At 48.0% G+C, this 24,039-nt stretch overlaps 2 long non-coding RNA genes across 2 annotated transcripts; one reads left to right on the forward strand and one right to left on the reverse strand.

Moving 5' to 3' along the window:
* Positions 1-984: 984 nt before the first annotated feature.
* LOC115324026 lies at positions 985-2,423 on the forward strand. Its single transcript, XR_005714788.2, has 3 exons — positions 985-1,093; positions 1,161-1,252; positions 1,332-2,423. It is a non-coding gene; the product is annotated as an uncharacterized LOC115324026 (long non-coding RNA).
* A 1,475-nt stretch (positions 2,424-3,898) lies between these two features.
* On the reverse strand, positions 3,899-10,757 carry LOC120835987. The gene is made up of 3 exons (XR_005714790.2): positions 10,702-10,757; positions 5,608-5,817; positions 3,899-4,217 (listed from the first exon to the last, which is right to left on the reverse strand). It is a non-coding gene; the product is annotated as an uncharacterized LOC120835987 (long non-coding RNA).
* Positions 10,758-24,039: the final 13,282 nt, after the last annotated feature.

Genomic DNA, 24,039 nt, shown 5'->3' on the forward strand with positions numbered 1-24,039 from the left:
CAAAGACCTGGTTGGATCTTTCATGCTGCCAGTGGTAAGCACACAGGAGCCTCGTCCTAATGAAAACTACCATGGTAGGCAATAACCGCTTTGTTTTGCAGAACGTACGGCGAATGCAAGCAGACAGACCCAAGAGAAAACAGCCGAGCTGAAAAATGGATCATCGTTTTCCGTTAGGACACCCTGACCGACAGTAAGGAGGACATTAGATCTGTCCGCAATCATTTTTCACAGAAATACAGATCTCTCCTCATGAGAATGTTCCATTTTAGGGCCTAATCAAGCTGGTCATGGCATGCCTATCTCAAAAGAGGGCAAGTAACTTTAGCCGGTGGCAATGTCGAAGTACAGAAAAGTCACAAAACAGCGAGATTCAAGGCTACAGCTCAACTTGCGGTGAGGACGACACTAACTTCAGTGTGAACGCCCATCTAGCCCAACTTGGAATGTCTAGGAATGTAATTATGCAACAGTCTGAATTTTCACTGTAGGTTGGAAAGTCTGTCAACGAGGCGGACAGCAGCAGGGAGCAAAGACCTGGTTGGATCTTTCATGCTGCCAGTGGTAAGCACACAGGAGCCTCGTCCTAATGAAAACTACCATGGTAGGCAATAACCGCTTTGTTTTGCAGAACGTACGGCGAATGCAAGCAGACAGACCCAAGAGAAAACAGCCGAGCTGCAAAATGGATCATCGTTTTCCGTTAGGACACCCTGACCGACAGTAAGGAGGACATTAGATATGTCTGCAATCATTTTTCACAGAAATACAGATCTCTCCTCATGAGAATGTTCCATTTTAGGGCCTAATCAAGCTGGTCATGGCATGCCTATCTCAAAAGAGGGCAAGGAACTTTAGCCGGTGGCAATGTCGGACTCACAGAAAAGTCACCAAACAGCGAGACTCAAGGCTACAGCTCAACTTGCGGTGAGGACGACACTAACTTCAGTGTGAACGCCCATCTAGCCCAACTTGGAATGTCTAGGAATGTAATTATGTAAGTCTGAATTTTCACTGTTGGCTGGAAAGTCTGTCAACGAGGTGGACAGCAGCAGGAAGCAAAGACCTGGTTCTATCTTTCATGCTGCCAGTGGTAAGCACACAGGAGCCTCGTCCTAATGAAAACTACCATGGTAGGCAATAACCGCTTTGTTTTGCAGAACGTACGGCGAATGCAAGCAGACAGACCCAAGAGAAAACAGCCGAGCTGCAAAATAGATCATTGTTTTCCGTTAGGACACCCTGACCGACAGTAAGGAGGACATTAGATCTGTCTGCAATCATTTTTCACAGAAATGCAGATCTCCTCTATTGATAATGCTTGATTTTAGGGCCACGATCAAGCGTAATGGAGAGATGCAAGCATTGGCACCTGCCCTCTCAAGCCGGATTTTTCAAGCCCAGCATGGTGCACCTCTATTGTTGGCACATCAGTGCCAACAGTAGAGGCATTAGGAGATGAGGACAGGCCAGTGCTATAATTCTTCCCAGTCCATTAGCTGTAATTAGGGTTCTGCGTTCTCAGATAAACCTGATAAACTCCAAAAAACACTAGCCGTTAAAATTTTGCTGATTCAGATTCATTTGAAAAACTCAATTTTTCGGTCCCCCACCAGTCTTTATATTTCCCGGAATCTTCGAACAATTTTTGCAATTCTCCTCTTATTGCAGTGTCAACTTCCGTTGCCATGTAGCCCCTTATAATAAAAATGAGGTAGGCCCTCTACGACAGTAGATGAATACGGCGCTCTCATATGAAAATACTGCTTTACTAAATTCACAAAGTGCTGTTTTCTACCTTTCATTTGCCTCATCGAAAATGCCGAAAGACTCCGAACTTTGCGTACATAAATGGAAGCTCCAAATTGATGGTTCAAAAAAACAAAACAAAAAAAAACACCCTCTAATTTTGCTAAAAAAAAAATTAAATTCAAGAACGCAGGATCCTAGCTATAATTTGTGCAAGCTTTCAAGATCGAGGAAATCGGTGACCGTATTGTCATATTCATTGTGGGCACACCACAATGAAGGCGGATCAAGTGCTATTTTGAATAGCATGTAGTTCTGCACCAGAGATCCCATCCCCAGTTCACAAGCTTAGCCCATCGCAGCAGTTTTAGAAAATTGAAGTATTTTCGGAACCCAACCGACACTTTTCTGAAGACTGTAACACAATGCCTTATCCATCTTTCTTTTCATGTGCTGATGAGCGGACATGCTGTGGAGACTGCACCGAGGCGGGGCAGCCCGCCCGTGTTTTCAATAAATGGGGTTTTCATCCAGGAGGTAGGCTGGTAATGCAGCAATAACATAAGTGGGGTGGTTGCATATAACACTGGAAATATTAACAGAAGTTTTTTATGGCAATTTAAAAACAGTGCTGCATTTTCCAGTCTACACCACGGTTTTCCCCCCGTCTGCAACATTTGTCTTCTGTCATTATTGACCTGCTTGCAAATAAGTGAGGCACATTCGCTAACCTTACGATTGAAATAAACTGCATTAATTTTCCAACAACTTGACTTCTCGGTACCAGAACCTGGAAGGTGTAGAAATTTGCATGACCAAAAGGAAATAATTTCATAATTGAAAACAAGTGATGCCGATGGTAGTACTAATTTTGTGATCCCCTGGATGATTTCTGCATTGTGAGGTCAATACATGGGTCGATGTAACTAGAATACTGCACTATGCCTAACTAAAAACCCGACCGAAATTGTGCCATTTCCTCAAAGTATTTGCATGATGTGAGGGTATACTTGCCAATTATAACGACAATATAAACTAACAATCGTAGTATTCACTGAAATATATAAGCAGATCCTATTTACCACCGGGAGGAAGAATCCAGGGTAACTGGGCTGTGGAGGCATAGAATATTCCATGCAGGGGATCTATTGTGCATGCTCAAAAAGCATTCCACAGCCAAGTAAAAAAAGGATTTCGCAGAAGGCTTGGACTGGAAAAGTCTATACTAGAGCACATGTTGAGAGTACAGTAATGAAATGTAGGTTGGCAATGAATTCTAAATAAAAAAAGTAATACAATTTACAGCATGCCTATAGTCGGTGACAGGTCAAGAACGAAGTGGAAGCTCCTCCCACCTCTTTCCACTTTAGTAGAGCGAATGCTGGAGAGGAGGCGACCTCCTCTCCGTCGTTCGCTGCATTGAAGTGGACTATAGTCACCCAAGCAGAACGTCATTTGTTTGTCATGTTAGCCACGTCGTCATCCAGACCCTCGGAACAATCGACCACGTCCCTCTGAAAACTGCAGCAATCGCAATTCGCCTTTCTTCGCCTCATCGCACCGGCACGCTCAGACGGCTGATGTAGGGAAGCATCTTGTAGCTTCATGCAGTCAGATTTTTCCATGTTATATGCAGTTTTTCCATTTGAAAGAACAGATCCAGAAGAAAGTAGAAGTACACTGCACAACACTGTTAGTGCGAACATGACATCGGTGCTTTTTCTATCTTTACTTTAAAATGGTATTAGTGGGTGCCAAATTTTACTGCTTAGGTTAGTGTTCCAAATGAGCACTTCTCACGCCCTAGTAGTTTTGATGACAGCCTTTGGATTCTAGGAGGAAAATGAAGCAATCCGGTCGTGCGACTCAAATCAAATTTGGGGGTTTTACGTGCCAAACCAACGACGGGCATCTGGCACGCCCCAGCGGAGGACCGAGGATTAATTTCGACCACCTGGGGATCTTTTGACGTGCAATCGAAAGCTCGATTACCAAGCTGCCTTCTCCGCAATATACCTCCATCAGATTGCAGGCACCTCGGCCGGGATTCGAACCCGCCACATGGGGATCCGTAGGCCGGCACTCTCGCCTCGGAGCCACCGAGGCGGCTTCGTCGTGTGACTGAATGTGACGTAGGTGCACTGGCTTTGGTTTGACTACGATCATGTGATCATAGTTATGGTCACGTGATATCGTAGATAATAGGTCACGTGATTTAGAGGATTCCGTTCATGGCTACGAGCGACTTCACACACATGCAGGGAGGGTGAAGAGACAAGGGAAGGGGGTTGCGTGGTCTCTAGGTCAACGCAATTTATTCTGCATCCCTGTAGCCCGCATACACGTCAGCAGGGTACCTGCCCCTAATTGTCTTGACCACACAGGATGGCAGGGGCCGCCTATTCTTCTTTCCCAAGCGGCTCCACAGCCACAGGGCACACTGCCTGTAGGCTGCAAATCTGTAGTGCCTGGAACAATGACAGAGATTGGATGTAAGAAGCAAAGCCTATCACTCTGTTGGCAAATTCTACACTTGTTTTCATTTCTCTAGGCATGTAATCATACTCTGCTTTTCTGTTACGTCCACTCCAGCTATCACATAGCAGAATCCCTATTTGGCAGTCCATGTCGGATGGGCTAGACATGGAAGCCAAATTGAAGTGAACTGCTGTAGATTCATTCTAAATGCTCCAGAGTTTAAAAAAAAAAAAAAAACTATAGGCCTTGGTTCTCCTAACGCACCTCCAACTCCAATCGACACAACAACCAGTTATACACCGGAATTAACAAGGAAGGAATATCTGTTGCGTGGTCATGATACATAAAATAAGTTCACAGGGTCCCAGTTCACAATTGTAGATAATATCTGTCATTGGTGTTGGTGACGAATATTGCATCGCTGTGTTTTGGGAAGGACACATGAAAATTATGTGCACTGGCCAGAGGGAATGGGAGCCATTCATCCAGAACAGTGGAAAGCTCCCCATATGATGTTGTTTAATTTGGGACAAAACAGTGCAGTTCGTAAGCCTGTAAAGCAGTGGTGTGCAAATATTGGTTTGAATCAAATAGTGCACTGTCGTTTCTAGCATCAACAGCGCAAAAAGAGCCGGTTGCATCGGCTTCCCTTTGCAGCGCAAAGGTTATGGCAAACATACTATTCAATTTGAACCAATATTCGCACACACCTACTGCAAAGGTTTCCTGCACACAAGTGCCAGGGAATGTGAACTCATCAGAGAACGTCCCAATTTAACATTGTCTAAAGTGCTGCTGGCACTGCCGAAGCTTGGCATTGGTACTGGTGATTAGGGATTTGAGAATAGCAGCCTGGCCATGAGTGTTCTATGAAGCTCGCACAGAACAGTTTTGGTGTAAACATACGAGCTGAAGTGCTCATGCAATACTGGAGTGGCTCCAGCAGTTGTGATTTCATGTCTCTCCGACACAATCCGTGTCAATATCCGAACATGTCATTCTGACAGCTTCCATTTGCCATGACAGCTGCTACCACCCCCATGTGTTTATTGGTCCTGAATACCTTAGGGCTCAGGGCACCGTAATCATTTGCTATTTGGTCATATACGCATCTGCAAGACACATATATCAACATTTTTTCCCGTTTTAGACTGCGATATGTCTTCCATTATGCTGTGTTGATTTAGAGGTGACACTACTATCATCAGAGTAGTGGGGATACATATGAGCACCCCCAGGCCTCCCCATTCTTGCACGAGAAACTTTGAATTTCAGTGTTTATTTCAATGAATAGTGTTGTTAGAAAAATATTTTAACGAAAAATGATGCGATACTGTTTGGTGACCTATTCCAATCTCGAATCCTTTCTGTCATACTCACCCATGTGGGCACTGCAACATCATCCGTTAAAAAAAAAGCATGGATCTCGACGACGACAGCCTGCTTCTGAATAAGCTGTCCAGACATGGCACTCCTAAAAAACTATCCCAGCATAGCGTGCAAAGAATGCCACACCAGCGGTGCAAGTGTTGCTGGCACCACAAGGAACATGTCGAGATGATCATCCACCGGCTTCAGGGTGTCTGGTATCTGCATCCAAAAATAGTGTAAATCAAGACCCAGACACCCAATAATTATCACCCCACCTTGAGATTTTGGCTTTTCAACTAGATCAGGGGATTAAGGGATCGAAGCTAGGAAGGATTGGAGGGCAGGACGCCTTGACATGTCTCTGACTGGGGTGTTTACTGCCCTATATACCTCCTATGGACCAAAAGCCGTCCCAAAGTGGCAACAAAATATGTTACGGGAGCCAAAGTGTCATGCTGTCAGATGCCGGCAAAGTTACGACAGAGAAAACGAGCAGATGCAAGTGTGGCTGTTGTGGCGTCCCCCCTTGTGACAATCAAGTGAGCACAAACTATTGTGCAGCTCTTGGCACAGCAAATTAGGCAGCTGCCATACGCACATGGACTCTTGTGGCACCGCCAAAATTCTTGACGTGGCAGATTTTTATAAAAAAAAGTAAGCAAACGTAAAACAACGCATTGCAAGCGTCCCGGCTGGTGCCTTTGTTGCAATGATGTTCACATGCACGTAAGGGCAACTTCGGCAGGCTTGCAGTTACACGTGCTTCGTCGCGCGGGCGGAGACAACGGCTGTTCGACCGAAACCGAAACCATGCCACTCCGCGCTCCGTCGCCAACTGCATGGTTCCCAAAATAGTATGCAAAATGTAACTGTCCAGCATACGACAATAAACAGTCCAGCGACTTGTGCTTGCCAGGCCGGCAGGCGAGGTACAGGCTAAACACACAGAAAAAAAGAACCTGAGCGTATCGATGCAAGACACTGCGAATCAAGGTCAAAAAAGTTCTTGGAGCGCTTCGTGCAACGACTGAACTCGAGACAAACAAGCACGCTGTGCGGGTTCAGCGTGCAGACATTGCCTTCTTTGCTTTAGCTCACTTCTCTTCACCAACTTTCTTTTGCGGCAGATTTTTCACGTACCGGGGTCCCTCTCGAAAGAAAGCCCACCAGGAAAAACCTAAGTAATCAAAACTTTGCCAAGCAGTCATTGAGTTAGAGAGGGATTTTTATAGCAGCGTATGATTTAAACAAGAGCAGGAATGTCGATGCGTTTCAGTTTAGTAAGCGCCATATCTGCAGCGACGTGGGGACGGCAACACACGACGTCGCGCGAGCGCTTCAGCTCAAAAAGTAACTCCCGCCGCGCAAAAACGTGGTTTTGTCTCACAGCATGACGGCATGTTTGGCACCCGATACACTAACGTCTGAGAGTCCGCACACGCCCGTGTCTACCGCTAAAAAAAAAAAAAAAGACGCGAGACGAGATTCCTGAGACGACGAGTGCACGAAACGCGAGACGTGGGGAAAAATCATGCAAGACCAAATAGACGATTAATACAGGGTACTTTGTGTCGGGTGGCGTCTTGTGCGACCTAGCTTACGCATGCTCAATTACGGTTCTCAGTTTCGTTTCGTTTATGAAAGGCGACCAAAATTGCTTCTTTGGCGCAGGCTTGGCACGGATTAGCCATATTTCGGTGAAATGTAGCAGGATGTAGCAAAGTTAGCCCCTTGGTGCAGTTTGGCGCAATTGGCACAGCAATCACATTCCTGCACTGTTTATAAGTGTGTCTCAGCCACGCCTGGACAGATGCCTCCGAGTCATCAATGTCCGCAAAGACATCCTCGCGTGGCTTTCTGAATACGGAGGGCATTATGCTCATTGACTGCATGTAACCGGCCACCACCATCAACATCGCCCCGTATGTGGCTACCCTCAGGTGATTGCGCGATTCACGAGAAGCTGCCAGGGAAAGGGGCGGCAGGTACGCTCTTGCAGCATGACAATGCCCATCCCTACATTCACCGTACTCCCTCAACCTAGCCCGCAGTGACCATCAGCCATTCAGCACCATGAAAAAAACCACCTATGAGGACCCTATTTCATGGACACTGGTGAACTCGAAGCGGCTGTCCAGGCGTGGGTGCGAAGCACTCCCAAAGAGTGGTCTCGGAACGGAAAGGCTGCCACACTACTAGAACCAGTGCGTTCGTCTCCAGGGGGACTACGTTGAGGAGGTCGACACACCTACCGACCCCTAAGTGGACAATATCTGCGGAAAAATAAATCGTAAATCAGTATGGTACGCCCCCCATATGGCTGCACTGCCTTGACAATTATAGTATGGGAAGGAGGAAATTTTTTTTTTTTTTGAGTGCATGGCCTGCAGTGGCATAGCCAGAAATTTGTTTCAGGGGGGTGTTTTACATTGCTGGTGTGTGTGTGTGGGGGGGGGAGGGGGGATACTTTGCATCGCTGGGCGAATGGAAGGTTTCTAGTTCGCATTGCCATTGCATTGTAAACGGTGCACGAACCAGAGCAATGAGCCTTCAATGACTGCCTTTTTGTGTAGTTTCTTGACCAAAAAGCATGCAAACACCGTCTAAAGCCCCTTCTGACAATTTGGATACTGGAGTAAAGAATATGACTTTTGCCGATAGGGTTGGAATATAAGTCTCCACTTGCCTTCTAGAGGAAAGACGTAGTGGCATCCATGGACTCAACAGCAATCTGTGCCTATGTCATCGTTCTCAAGTTTTTGATTGTTTTGACCAGAGAACATTGCACTCGCTTGGGACACCCAAAAATTGAAAGGATGCATTATCGAAATGCTGAAAGAACAAACCGCCGAAATCTCTATTAGCCGAATCACCCGGTACCAGAGACCAAACAATTCCAAAATATTATGTTCAACACGAACCTACAGGGTTCTAGATTGAGAAAGTGGAAGAAACATTTGTTCTGCCAGAGGAATTCTTTGTTTGTTGAATATGATCTAATAGTTTGTGTGTATTTCCCAAAGAAAGCTAAGGATGTTGAGCTTGTCCCAGTTGCCCAAAGCGGCTGTCAGGCTCTCTTCTCGCATGCTTTGCTTCTTGTGTGGTAGATGGCGAGGTTCTAATCTGATTTCTGCCTCGATATCGTCTTCGAGCGCAGCTTGCACATTTTTCATGCTCCTAATTTTGCAGAAGACACTTCCATGATTCCAACACACTGGTGCAGCTAGCATCTGCCAATACCGTACCAAATATGGCGATCAGATATGTACGCATTCTCACCTTTCGGCGTTTTGCTGTTCGGCATTTTATTTTTCGACGTTTCAATGTTTGGCCTTTACATTTTGATTTTCGTCATTTTGATATCGGCCCCTGTTTTGATGGGCTTGAAGGTCACACGCAGAGACTAGACCAGGTAAAAAAACGAGGATGTCTGAGCTGAAGGTGCCAACTGTACTGTCGACGTTGACAGTGCACTTGAAGCAGTTGGTGTTTGTTTCTTCTCAAAAAGATTGCCCAGCATCAACTTAGCTGGCATAGCTAAGCTCATTTTTAAGATAGCAACAAGGCATTGGTGCATGCAAGATAAAGTAGGTGTATGCAGTTTTCTGAACTCTTAGCTCTGAGAAACAAAGTGACTGGAGCATCCTTCCCCAACACGGTTGCGAATTACTGCGTCAATATGATAACTTCGTGCTTATTTATTTGTTGCTTCAAAAGTGTTGTTCTGTAGCATAGTGCTGGTCCAGTCCATGAAGCTAGCAGGAAAGAATCTGGAAACAGTAATTCTTCGTTTTTCCGAACTTGGGAAAATGCAAAAGCTACGGCATCAGCAAGCCAATCGGGGCGTGTAAGAACAATGCATGTGACAACGTAATGTCTTCAAGTACTCCTCCTGTGGAATTTTGGCACGTGCTTAGCTCCGTCGCTCAGACTGGCCCACAAGGGCAGTAGCTTTCACCCTTTGTTGAGTTATGCTAAGACAGAAAAGCAAGGAAACTGCATGAGACGAATACAATCTCGGGAGTGAGTTAATCTTCGCCTCTCGTTGACAAAGTAGGACTTTCAAGCCTTTGCGGCCACCTGCTCTCTGCGAGCTTGTAGAGGGGCTTCAGGCGCTAATTCGGCTCTGTTCAGAGACACCATTTGAGCAAGCTGCAAGCCAGACTTGGGTTTCTGACACGGACTGCGTTATCTTTGTCGTTTGCGCCAAAGCCAAACGTGTGGGATATCCACTGCTCTCTTGAGAGACAGAGAAAGAGAGATAGAGGGAACCTTTATTAGTTACACCATAGTCCGGCGCTTGATTGGGGCCACCAGTGCTCACCCGGTACAGCATGGACATGCTGTACCAGTAGGAGCAGTAGTGTATCAACGAGTTGAAGCTGGGGGGGGGGGGGGGGGGGTGAGCCAGCCTGCCTAGTCAGAGGGTCGAGAAGGGTGAAAAAGAGGGAGGTAAGGGAGCATTGGGCATGGGGACAACGCCAAAGCATATGTACATCCAAGGTGTCGCCTTCTATTGCTCTCGACGAGACGAGGCCGTCTCGACTAGAGACGAGGCCATGTGACTGTCATATATTTCATAGTGCTATTGTTGCATAACATTGCATCTAAACAGAGCAAGAAAATGACATATCTAAACTGATAACCGTAAATGCAAGAAAAAATAGCTCTCCATGATCTGGCCTAACGGGAAGAAGTGTAACGCTCGAAAAGGGCGGTCTCGTCAGAACAGTTCGTTTAGAACATATAAGAATATGTGTAGTTTATAGTGGGACAGCAGTTGGAAGTGTCCGTGTTTCTGTATTGAACAAATGACTGGGTGGTAACTAGGCAGGCTGCTTCTCATTTAGTCTCTTGAAAGCCTCCCTGGAGCGCTATATTGCGCCTGGACAGTGGGGGTTATGATTAATTTCACTATCGGCAACACAAACAATTCATCGACCGCTTCCCAGGATGGTGCTAAACGTTCATCTAGCCTAACAACAAGTTATTACAAGTACGTATGTACGCTGTGAATCGGACAGTGAACGTAGTTGCCGAGGGCACGGTCCTCACCGAGACATGGTGAGTTTGCTCACGCGCAAAGCATGACATCGTACTCACTCGCTGGCACTTGCGCCCATCCCTTGCTGCCCGTAGTGCCGCATGTTGAGGTAGGCCAACCTCAACACCTCAGGGTTGAGGCACAGGGCCTCGAAGTCCGGGTGGCCCGTTACGCAGCCCTGCCGGCCCTGCTGCTTCCGTGCGACGGCCGGGTATTCGCGGCAGCAGACGCACTCGACGACGGTCTCCATCGGCGCGCAGGAACCACATAGACACCTTCGCAGAAAACACGCATCAATTACCTATTAAAGCGGGGTATAATGGAGCGCACCACGTACCAGTCCGTGTTCCCAAGCCGCCCGGTTCCATCGTCGGGTGCGTCTTCCAGCTCTTGCGGACTCGCTTCACCGCGGCGCGGCCGTTCGTCGTTGCCACAGTCGGTGCCCGCGGCGCTGCGTTCGTCGACGTCGCGCATCGGGGTCGAATCGTAGGATATGGCACCCATGTCAGCTGTCCGTTCCAGGATTTCGAGCTCTAGAGACGTTAGGTCCGAAAGGTCCATAGCGCGACCGTGGGATGCGACGAACGACGAATGCTGAGCACAAAGTCCGGGCAACTTTGGTCCGGGCCCCTTGACGACGGTCCGCGCGTTGGAGAGATTCCTCCGCGGGTCGGCGGTCGGTGACGCGCAGTGACACTGGAATCCTTCGATTGCCATTGGCTGATGCGTAAAGAGATGCCCCTCCCGTTTTCCGGGGTCATCTCAGAAAGGGGGGCGTGCCGGGGACTTTGATAGCAATTTTAATAGGGAAATCCGCCGCGCATGACTGTAATTTTACGATTTTTAGGATCCTTAGGACCTATAGATTGAGTTACCGCCATATATAGACCATCGCAGAACGCTCCGGAGGGCCCCTTTAAAGGAGAGTAAGTTAGGGCACTTACTCTCCCTTGACACCTTTTTTTTTTAGAGTGCTGAACACGCCAATTTATTTGTCTTTGGAATTTTTTATGTTAAACTTTAGACTCCACACTCAAAAACAGTTTTAATGTAAGTATTAATAAATATTTTGTTTGTTACAAAAAAAAGAAAGGTGCTTGCGCAACTATTTCGTTTCTTTTTTATGTTTTGAATTATGTTTTGGGGATTCACCATGAAAATGCAATCAAGCACATTCCCGCGGTAGTGCTTCTCAAACGAAGCTTGGTAACGGAAAGACAAAACCTGATCCGAGGGTTGCCTCTGTTCGAACGAAAAAAGGGGTACTTAGATGTTTCCGAGAATAAACAGACATCGTCATTTGCTCGTTGATCTTGTTTTGATTTATTTTAGTATTTTGAAGAGACGCGGGGATCCCAGCAAACGACTGTTTTTGGCGGTGCTTGGTTTTAAGCACGCTCCCCATATTGTATACTCCGTATTACTAGTTGTGTGCAGTTCAAGCGAAGGCAACGCCAGGCAAAGAGAGAAAGGGCGAGCACTGGGAAGGCCGGACGGGAGAGGAGGGCAATGGAGGGCGAGGGGAGAAAGGGAGAGCGCTAGGAACGTTAGCGAGGAGATGAGGTTTCTGTCCACCTCCACATCCTTCCTACTGGCTGCCCTTTCTTCCCTTGGCTGGTGTTGCTTTCGCCTGTACTGCACGCAACTAGTAACACGGAGTATACATGCAGTACGCCGTTGTCATCACAAAAGGACTAGAAAAACGTCATCAGATAGAGCTTAACGTTGCAGACTCCAAGAAAGCGTTCCTTAAAAAGAAGTTGGTAAAAAAAAAGACTACGCGATTTTCAAACAGGGCAATTGTTACTGCCTAAGATCCGTAAGTGAAAAACTATCTAAACGACGGCTGATGGCAGGTAAGGTTGGCGCCGGTATCGACTTTATAAGAACGGTTTATTTGTTTTCTATCATTCACCGAGGAACACAAAAAACATGAGTTGTCGTTCTCTTTTCGCGATACTATTACTTTAACTTTAGTGAGTATCAACACGGGACAGTGAAAATTAAAAAAAAATCTTAAGACATGTCTATACATTTGTTTTATAGACATTTCTGTGTCAGATGTTTTTTTTTTTAAATGTCTTTTTTTAAGAAGCCGGATGCTACCTGCGCCGTAAGATATGTGACCCATCGTGTTGTAACGTTTTCTTTTAAACTACTAATTCTCGCGCGCTCAAGACAACCTCCAACACCCATTCACACCGAGCTCCTAAATTCTTCAGTTCTGCAGCTAATGAAGTTATATCACTTTCGATTTAACTCGATTTAACCGCGACACGCCCTACCGTAAAATTATAATTTTAACCACATATTCCCACTTTGTACCATTCAAGGTTCGTTGGACTTCCTACGCTTTCTACATTCTTTAGGACTGAGTTTAATCGGTAGTTTTTTTTTTATATTTCTTATACCGTGCGCAGTGTTCCAGTTGACACCCCTTACAAAAATATGTATGGACACTTCTAGGACGTTCTATAGACCAGCGTCCATAGGGAGGACAAAAGGCATCTATAGGCGGACCACGACCTCTGTTGCCTCCGTGAAGTCGTCCTATGGCTGCCCTATAGAATATTGGCCAACGGACGTTCTATGGACGTCCTATTCTATGGATGATGTGTGGTCATCCTATACCCTCTCTATGGCAAGGCGCCATATAGAGTACATAGGGACTCTATAGGGTGTCTACACAGGGTCTTTACGGAGTCTATAGGGTGCCTGTAGAAGACCCATACGAAGTCTACAAGGAGTCCCTAGGGAGTCCACAGGGAAGCCATACAAGGTCTACACAGGGTCCTCATGGGGTCTGCAGAAAAGCCATACAAGCTCCACAGGGAGTCGCTACGGGGTCCGCAGAGAAGCCACTCAGTCTGCAGGGGGTCTGCTATGGGGTCCGCACCGACCAACGTTTCTTGAGCAAGTCAGTTGGGAAACTGCTAAAGAGCTTGCTCTGAAAAAGCGGCACCCGATCTGTACTCGAAAACCAAACTAATTGCGATCCCAACGCCACCATTCCTCCCGCAGCAGCCATTCGGATAACTGCACGACTGCGTGTGTCGGTTTGGGACTATCGATATTCGACACCATGTTACTGTTCTGCTTTGGCTTTAATCGGCCACTTTGGCGCCGAAACATATACGGTAGAAGAGGGGTTTCAGGGATGCCAACCCCGTCTCCCAGGCGGACACGCCGCGAATTGCCACAGAAGTTAGGGCGCACCCAAGTCGAGACGCGCTACCTGAAATCGCCGGCGAGGCATGGCTGTAAAAAAAAAAAATTAATTGTGCCGCAAAACCCTGTAAGCTAAAAGTGTATGCAAACATCACGCTCTAGTCAGTTTCCACTGATCTCCAATAAAGGGTTCTACAAAAAGAGCTTTTCCCCATTTGTTTTTACGCAAAAACGTGCTCTGTAAAAGTCATATTAAAGAGTGTAGGGTCCTTAGGGGTCTGCAAAGAAGCCACACAAGGTCTATAGGGAGTACGTAAGGGGCTCACAGGGAAGCCATACAGGGTCCACAGGGAAGCCATACAGGGTCTACACGGGCTCCTTATGGAGTCTGCAGAGAAGCCATACAGGGTCTGCATGGAGTCCCTACGGGGTCCATAGAGAAGCCACTTTAAGCGATGGTGGTACCGCGGTGTGAGAATCGCACTCCCTAGCTCCTGGATGATTGGCATCATAATAAAATGGCTTGCCTACGTTTTCCTGACGTGAAAAAAAGAAAACATAAAGTAAGTCTCTGATACTGCGCGTATAAAGCAAAACTACAATTACTTACGCGTCGCGCGCAGACCCAGCCTAGTATACCCATTTGTAACGACGATCATCCAGATGACCGCAATTTTGATAGGCACCAGTGCGCCCACTATGGGTTGTGAAAGTTGCGAATGTCTACGGGGGCCGCAGCGACCCACATATACCTACCTCCCACTGAGAAAGTAAAAACATTATTCCGGCACATACTAAACAGTTCCATCTCCACAATGAGTATACCCTGAGGTTGGATATGTCTCTAGACATCAATGTAACATATTGATACCCGGAACTTAATTAACAACGCTTTAACTCGGACACCTCGCTACACATAAAGAAAACGTCTACCCGGCATCACTTTGTTAATGCCCCAATATATAGCTCACACCATAGAGAGGCAATAGGATGACCATAGACTCACCGGGACCATAGAACGGAAATAGGAAGGAATGAAAAACTTTTTCTTTCGCGAAGATCTCTATAGCGTTTTTGTGTCCATTCTGTGGCAAACCAATGGTACATAGACGGTCTAAGAACTGTCTACAGGAATCCATAGGATGGACAAAGAGGTAATAGAACGGCAGCAGTATGGACATAGGACGTCCATACATATTTTTGTAGGGGACAAACTATCGAAGTGAGACGCATTCTGTACTGACCTTGTTCGGATCTGTTGAGAACTCGAAGCGTTAAAAGAATCTTCTTGCCCATCTAAACAGACAAACCACCAGAACAATCGTCTGAGACATGTGAAGTTTAGCCTTCATAATAACTTCACCTTATTTTTATTTTCGCGTCTTCAATTTTTTACGAAGAAAACGGGTTTATGCAGAAGCCGTTCTGCGGGAGACAGTAGTACGATGCCTGGAGCGCGCGTCTCCGTCCGGTGTGTTTAGCGTCCTATTCCACCCATCCATTGAATGTAGTCCCGAAGTGGCAACAAATGACGTCACAGAAGCCCGAGTGTCGGGCGGTCGGATGATCGCGATTCTGGCGGTTTGGTCGTCGAAAATTTGGCGAGAAGCACGAGCGAACGTGAGTGTCACTGTCGTCGCGGCGTCCCAACTCCTGGCTGCCGAAGCTTCCTTGGACTCTTAACCTGGAGAGCGACCTGCAACGAAACAGGCGTCTGCCACATACAGCACCATTGCTGGGACACCGCCAGGATTGCGACCGGCGAAAGTATGACACACCGTAGGACGTCATAAAACAAAAAAACTGAGGCTCCAATCTACGCTGTGATGGTGGTTGGACTGCAAAGCTGTAAACGACACCCACAACGATCACCCATTGCGACGTCACTTCAAACACGTGGTGACGTCACTTCGTGATTTCTATGCTGTTGGGTACTTTTCCACTTGGAGTAGCTTACGCAACCGTAATCTTTACCGGGAAACACACGCGGGGAGAAAGAACGTGCTTCGCATTGTTCGCAGGCGCCGTTATCATCCATTATGCGGTTTGCACTTCACACGAAGGCTGTGTTCCAAATCTTACCCAAATGAATCTGAGTTACTCCGGCGGATCGTGTCACGTGACATCACAGATTGAAAAGCGCTGGACGCGGGTAGGTTTTGAAATGCCAAGGTACAAAACCTTTACCCTGGAGTAAGATCAAGTAAATTTTGGAACACGGCCGAGGACTTCGAATGACGTCGACCCCTTTCGAAGCAGCTGCAAACCTAATCTTTACCGGAACGGGTGGGAGGGTGTTCCTATCTTTAACACGCGCCTTATCATCCATCATGTGATAAAGGGGCGCAGCCTAGCCCCCCCTTTGAAATTATTTTAGCTTTTTTTATTTATTTGAACACAGCGCCCTTCGTTTTTCGAATGCGGTTATCGCCTGACGAAACGCTCGTGTGGGTCATTACTCATATGTTTACTAACAACGTGATTTCCTACCTTGTAGATAGGGGCGTGCAAAAAAAAAAAGGGGGGGGGGGGGCGCCACGGCCGGAGTTCGCCCAGGGCGCTTGATGATGTTAGATCGGGCCTGGTCCCCGGACGAAACGCTTTGTGCCTTCAGCTCCAGCGTGGCTAGGACGCGAACCTTCGAATACTTTTTGGTATAATGGTAATTTGATCAAAACTATGTGCGCAGAATGCTTTAGAAAATATTTTTTTTTCATTCACTGTAACACCCTCAACTAAACCCCGTGTTAATGAACCGCGATTGGGCACTGTTGACGAGAGGGGCAAAATGATGAGGACGAGGACGAGATGCGAAAGGAAAAGGAGGACAGTGAGGAGACGAAAATATTATATGAGAAAGAAGAAATATTAAATTTGTAGCTGAGGGTATCTTAGTACATGTTAAGGTTTGTCGTCCTTCAGCCGAAGCCGTACACTTTATTCTTTTTTCCCCCGAGGTGTCACCGACAGCTCATTCAATGGCAAAGAAAGATGTGTAGTAGTGACCAGTGGCGTATTCCGGATCCTTGCTTTGAGCGGAAGTCCAACGAGGATGGTGATACCGAAAAGGCAGTAAATCACCCGGAGCCAACGCTCAGTACAGTCTCTCGCGGTTCTTGCTTTCTCTTCCCATTTTCTTTTTTTTTGCTAGCTATGTTATTTTGGAAGGAAAAGGGAAAAAATAAAAATTGCGGTGGCAATTAGCTTGGCTTTGCCAGGATATACGTAGCGTGAGCTTATGCGCACAAAATGAGAGGTGCTATCAAGCGGCTCCGGTGCAGCGTCAGACTTGGCTACTGCGCAACGGAGGCGCACAGCTGTGCACACGGCGGCGCCAGTGCATCTGCCGCGGCTATGACGTCACTCCTCTGGAATGCGCAGACCGGCGAGGCGGGCGCGGTGGCGGCGGAGTGCGCGGTAGCGGAGGCTCCGGCGCGCCAGCTGTGGGCCGTGTGACGTCACTGCTCCAGGCGCATGCGCAGCACGGAGCACGGCTCATTATGCAAGCCACGCGAAACTGCTCAACCTTGGCCAGTGTAGCTCACGCTACAAAAGCCTGTAAATCGTGCATCGCGTTCAATCTCCAAGTGAATTCGGATTATGGCGCTCATTTATCATTGGGTATCTTGTGGAAGTCACGAAACGTTTTAGTAAGATATCTAAGAAGGCAAGAGATGATTTTTGTAATTTCTTCAGAAACTGTCATTAATAACCATAACCCGCCGTATAAAAAATAAATATTTTCGAATGTCTTTTTCGACATCGGTACTGGGTCCTTTCATTATACCAGAAGGCTTGACAACAGTGGACGTAATAAAGTCACTTCAGCATTTATATAGCTTGTGGGGACCCTCTCCCTGGCTTCTCCGCTCTCCGTGACCTTGCTGCTCCCTGCCGCCGTACTGTCGGGCGCTCCTTCGTTCCCCGTGACCTTCCCGTTTCCCGTCGCCGTCCTGTCGCGGAACGTCCGAGCTCTCCGGGAGGAACGGGGAAAGCGCCCCCTCGCCCAGCGCTGACGTCGGAGGGTCGGCTCGGAGCAAGGTTCCCGATTGGACGGTCGGCGGGACAAGGACTTGGGAAGGACTTAAGAGGGGAACGGAGAAAAAGGAAGAGGGCTTGGGCTGCCGACTTCACAAGGGACCGGTCACGGAGGCGAGCTCGGACGGCGCCGGACGCTGGCGCAGGGAGTGCGGGCACTACGTTGAGCGGCGGACTCGACGAGCGGACCGGACAGCGACCCTGGACGACGATGTCCCCATGACGCGGTGTGGACGACCACCGCTGGGACTCGGAGAAGCTGCTGTGGCAGCGGACTCTCAACCGGCCTCGCTGATGACCGTCCCCCGATCCCGAAACCCCCACAAGGCAATGAGTGAGTGAATAAACCCTTTTGCCGAGAGCGAAGTATTGCAGTGTCATATTCATCCGGAGACAGGGTCTGAGGGAATCGGAGTTAGAAGATGCCCGCATAAACTGGCGCCGCAACGTGGGGCCTGATTCTTGATCAGGCAGGCATTCCGATTTCTAACCTGTTTCCGGTTGAATTAGGGCACTGTTTCGCGCTCTTTTTGGGGGTCATCTTTGTCGCGGGAGCGCCGCACGAAGTTTCGTTGCGGGAGCGCCGCACGGAGGCCCTGACATTATCGCCTGCTTGGCGGGGAGGCGCGGACCTTGACCGTTGTCTTTAGGGATTAAACCTTTGTCCCAGCCAGTCAGGAATTCACTTATCTTCCGTTACGAGAAGCGCTTCGAGTATTTGTTGTTCAGCGCACCGTTCGATGCTGGCAGGTTGATCCTGCTACGCAAGAGCGCTGTGTGCGTCGAAATTGCCGCACCCCTCGAGGCATGTAGCGTCGGGCGTCACCCCACCTACGCCTCCGGCCGTCCACGTCTGCTGGGAAAGATGCCGGCTCACGGTTTTGGAGATGTGACGCGCCTAACCGCCTTTGTTCGCATATCGATGTAATGGTTTGTAACGCTTGTTACTGATCGGACGCGTTAAAGAGGCATCGCTTTGGGCGGAGAGCGCTCCCATTACGGATGGCGGTTGCATGAACTGTGTTTGGAAATTATTCCCGCATTGCATTTTGTCCGGGAGGAGACTAGCGTCTCGGTTTGATCGCATGCTAGCTCCCAGTTGGCCTTGCTTGAGCTGTCGGCGCAGTTTTGAGCGTCGTTAGTTGACAGCGTTTTAAGGTACGGATACGCTCTTGTGGTTCCGACCAAGATCGCTTCGAACGAGTACCTTGTGGCCAGGCTACATTTAGGGGCTGAGCCCACTAAATCGTGCCGGATACGCGATGTCTGGTGCGTAGACATCGAAATCCCGACAGCCACAGAGTTTCCGTGTTCACTTATCAGTGGCTGTGCGTGTGTAATGCTCCGTGGAGTCCAGTGTGACGCGATGGGCATGAGCCGTGCGTATCTGGTTGTAGAGTCGTGAGGTTGATCCCGTTTGATTGTGCGCACAGTTTGTTCCGGATCCTCACACCGCCATATCGATGGTTGAGCCTCGCGGCGGGAGTTACTCTTTTATTTCGTTTTCTCCGTTTCCGGAGGAGCGGCGGCCAGCGCGCGCTTTGCGCTGCCGCCGGATACGGTTCTCAGCCGTGCTTTGCTTCGCGTTGGGACGCGAGGGCGTAGAGAGCGTAATTGGTCGTGCAAAGACCTGGGCTGGAGTGAAATTATAGATTTAGGGGAGAAAAGACAGCTGGTGGGAAAAGAGCTGGGCTCGTGCAGTGAAAACCTGCACGAGGGGAGTGGCGGTCTTGCGATGATGTGACGAGTTGTTCATAGTTTTATCCTGTACAGATGCGCGGTTGGCCCGGGAAAACGTACGGTTCACGTCGGCGGGTACACACTTAAAATTTTAACACCCTTATTGGTGTAAATGGCTTGTCCTATGGGGAGCACCCTTATTCGTGTAACAAAACACCCTAGGAAATGGGTGTAAGTCTTAGCACCTTAAGAAAGGGGTGTGATTTTCGGACACCCTAAAAAGGGGTGTGATATTCTCACACCCTAGAATAAAGGTGTGATTTTTCTAACACCCTTCGTCATGGGTGTGATTTCTAACACCCTAAAAAGGGGTGTGATTAAGTCTAACACCCTAAAAAGGGGTGTTACTTTCTAGCCCCCCCCCCTCCCCCCCCCCCCCCCCCCCCCCGGTAATGTCCACCTCTCAGAAATTCCTGGGGAGAACCCTGCTTGCGACATTTATTCTTTCTAGCACTGGTGACGTAAGCAAAACTCGACAGGCTTGGAAAAACGGAACGACCGGAAGTCACTTGGGACACAAGTGGCAGTTCATGTTTTTAAGCATGCTTGCAAAGTACTTACAAATAAGAGAGCGATCTCATGTAATCCGTGATAGATGCATAATCCGATTCGGGCAGCACAGAACAATTCGCAAACACAGTGCCGGGGATGAAGGCGGTCGCTCACATTCAACGGAAGCCTCGTGGTCACCGATGAGCAGCTCTCTGTCGCGATAGATGCACAATCCGATTCGGGCAGCTCGAAACACCGCAAACACAAAGTCGAGGATGAAGCGGTCGATCACATTCAACGGAAGTCTCGCGTCCGCCGATGAGCAGCTCTTTGTCGAAACTCGTCCAACAAACACAGCACAATAGTTCCATAGACTCCGACGATATAAATGGCCAATAGATTAAAAAGTTGGCATAGATGTATACCGGCCGTTCACGACAAAAAACCACGGTCGCGAAATGGAACTCGTGAGGACCTGCTTGCACGAGAAAGAGAACACTGACGGACGCTTTTTGGAAACCGGATTTACGTGGTCCCTACAACTCACCATAAACTGGCAAACGGCGAAGGCTATGACCCCAGTAAGCCATCAGCGTGTCAGAGCGAGTCGCGTGACAAATGTTCGTCCAAGCGTTTTTGTCCTACGGAGAGCGGTCACGTGTTTCGCTCCACACCTCCGATTCGCTAGAAGCGGCCTTCGCACTCGCTCACAGCCACACGGACACAAAAGAAAGTGGGGAGGCTTATCAGAAGAAGAGGTCAAAGGGAAGTGGACAAAGCTGCTAATCTCCCTCTGCTGCCTCCTGGGCTGCACAGGGAGGGTCGCCTTGTATGTGGGACCTTGAAGTTGTTGTTCGAGTGGCGGTTCCCTTTCGAAAAGTGTGGAGCCGGGGAGTGGCTTATGCTTTCTGGGTAGAACTCGTTAATCGTCGTCTTGTTTATGCGTTTGAATTTCTTCTTTCTCTTTCCTTTTTTTTTTCTTTACGTGTTTTATAAGTGTATTTATTGGTTCAGTCAGGTGAGTTTGTGCTACCCAAAAAAAGGCGCCACTGTTTGTTCTAAGCTTCAACGCAGTTAAAAAGAAAATGAATAAAAGATTAAGCGAAGCGGAGTTTGCTCGCTTTTTGCCCGAGAAAGACTTCTCGAGCTAAAAGCAAGCAGATTCCGTTTTGGCTAATTTTTTTTTATTTTTAACGTCGTATTTTAGGCGGCAAATAAATAGAAATACCTCTCCGGCATAGCCGATTCACGCAGGATACTCTCAACACTCAACTAAAAACGGCGTCGCGTACGCCATGTCAGGATATCGTTGGCGCGACTCATCCCATTCGTTAAAAATTGGCTAAACCAAAATGGTGTGGGCACAACCGTTTCGAATATATCCAATATCGGCGACATACGGTGTGTTGCCTGGGCTGTATATTTACACGTCTTCGGTCACCTTTTGCGAGCAGAGGTGATTTTTTAAATCGAAGTTGAACTGATAAAACTGATGCACGCGCGACACGTAATTTTCGGCTCCTCTCGGACGAAGAGTTCGATCGGAGTTGCAAAAAAACATTCTCTAGCACTTCCTAATGATACGCGCCTTTTTGTGGCGATTAATTATATTCGATGTTGGTACCGCCGTACATCAGCAACCGTTTCATCAAAGCAATAAACATGAACGGTTATAAAATCATGGGTGTAATCGACAGTATCAACATTACGCCCGTCTCACACCGTGTGAATGAAAAGTTTGTGGACGTCCGTTAACCACTTGACCGGGGACGGAAGCATAGAGCACTGCTCATCGTCATTTGCGCCGGGTTTTCGGGCAAAAACTGGTAGGAATGAATGGCCTCTCCTCTGGCGTGAAGAAAAACGGCGTCGATGACAATGATATTGACCGAACAGAGGGGAAAGCGGATTTGTGTAAGATTAATGTGACGCGCATTCTTGCACGTTCTCGTTGATGCCTTGAAGTTTTGACAGGACGCCGGACCGATGCATCGCTACATAATTCCAAGCAATTTTAGCTACGTCTTGGTATTGCACAAAGTATAAAATCCACCGCTTAAAGCACATATTAGATAAAAATTCGAGCTTGCTAATGCAGGCGACATTTTTTTTTCCGACTCATTTCATAGCTAGCTCCTCGATTTGGGGCACATGCTGCTATACCGCGATGACGATCAATCGATGTCACGATGTCCTTACCGGTTCCTCTCGTAGAAAAGGGTTTCTTCGACGTGATTAACTCCGACTCCTTGAAATCATATAAGTCCATCACACCCTTCCTACACGTTATGAACGGGGGGTGTTGCGACGAGTGCCTACACCCTTCTAACACGATTTCCTGAGCATATTTCAAATTGTGGGTGTGATAGGGGTGTAAGAGGGGTGTATGTAGGGTGTAAGCCTTCTCGTACACCCCTGTTACACCCACCAATACTCAAAATCGTGTAAAAAGGGTGTAGGAAGGGTGTTGGTTAAAACAAACACCCTTTTAACACGATTTTGGGTGTTAAAATATTTACTGTGTACGTGCCCGGGAAGCCTAGAAATTATGGCAGCGGCATGGCCGTCGGCGGCCTATAACTGTTGTGCGTTGGGTCAGCCCGTCGCTGTACTAACTGCAGCCTTTGCATGAATGGGTAGCGGGTGTTGGAATGCGGCGGTAAATGCTGTAGACACTTCGACGCTGCGGAAACTGTTTATGCAGAGCAAATATAGTTTATTAGCTCGTCCATTTCCAAGACCAGCCGGTTAGATTATTTGGCATTTCGGTATCGCGCTCGTTGCGCGGAAGTTGAGAGGTGCGCGTGTGGGATACTTACATTGTTCGAACCCTGCCTGTCCTCACAGTCGCAAGAAGACTTTTCAGTCATGCGGCGGGTTGACTTGGCTGGGGGCGAGCTTTGTGCGTAACCTACTGCGTTTGTATGTGGACACGTTGCTCGATTCGAGAACGTCGAAGAGTCGCGAGACGCGTTGACGGCGTACCTTTATTGCTCGATCCCGGCCGGCCTTGACATCAGCTGGAAGACTTTTTAGTTATGCGGTGTCGGGGTTTGGCCGAGGGAGAACTCTAACGTGCGTCGATGCGCTTGTCGCGGTTATCGAGCCCGTGCGGGGTTCGGTGCGGACCGCCGTTACGCGCTCGTCGCTCCTGTTGGGTGGTCACCTCCGAGCGGTGAAGCGGTAACGTCTGGTACATGCCCAGACATTACGGACATAGCTTTGTAAATAGGCTGTCCAATGAGATCTGCTGTTCGCACGATCCAGGTACTGTTCCCTTTGTACTGGTGTAAGTGGCCGGTACCACGGAACAACGGCCTCTCAGTAAGGTGATTACCCCTTCTGATGAAGGCGTGCTGCGTAGCTTGGCTGTAGCGTGTTCGTAGCTCGGGTAGCGTGAACGCCGAGTGCATGAGTGCCCGTCATGGGTTGTTGGCAGCATGTTTTTTCGAGTCGCACCTCGCGAACGGGACTGGATTTGTGACCGTTTCTGTTTACGGAAGGTTATTCTTAGTTTTTGAGGTTTTGTGCGTTCTTCGAAAGTGTGTTGGAGATTAATATTGTTGTCAGAGGTGTGCGGTTCTGACGCTCTGGTAGATTGCTTACTGTTTTAAAAGAATGCGGTTGAATTTGATAGGAGCAAATGTTGTATAGTGGGCGTATGTACGATTTGAGTATACAATGAGTGCTCATTGTATCAACCGGGGATACAATGAGTGCTCATACTTTTTAGTTAAGGAATAGTTTTCCTCTTATATACCTCTTGAACGTGTAGCGTGACGTTCTTGATGATTGCCTGCCCGTTAGTTTTGAAATGAAAAGTTTTGTTTTTATTTCGTGGCATGTCCAACGATCGAAAGATTTTGGTTTCGTCGCGCTGTCTGATATAGCGTGCCGGTATTCGTTTTTGCGCATTTCGCTGTCTGTTACATTAGGGACGGAAGCGAACTTTAAGTGCC

The sequence above is a fragment of the Ixodes scapularis genome, unplaced genomic scaffold (assembly GCF_016920785.2).
Source record: "Ixodes scapularis isolate PalLabHiFi unplaced genomic scaffold, ASM1692078v2 ptg001545l_1__unscaffolded, whole genome shotgun sequence".
Lineage (NCBI taxonomy): Eukaryota > Metazoa > Arthropoda > Arachnida > Ixodida > Ixodidae > Ixodes > Ixodes scapularis.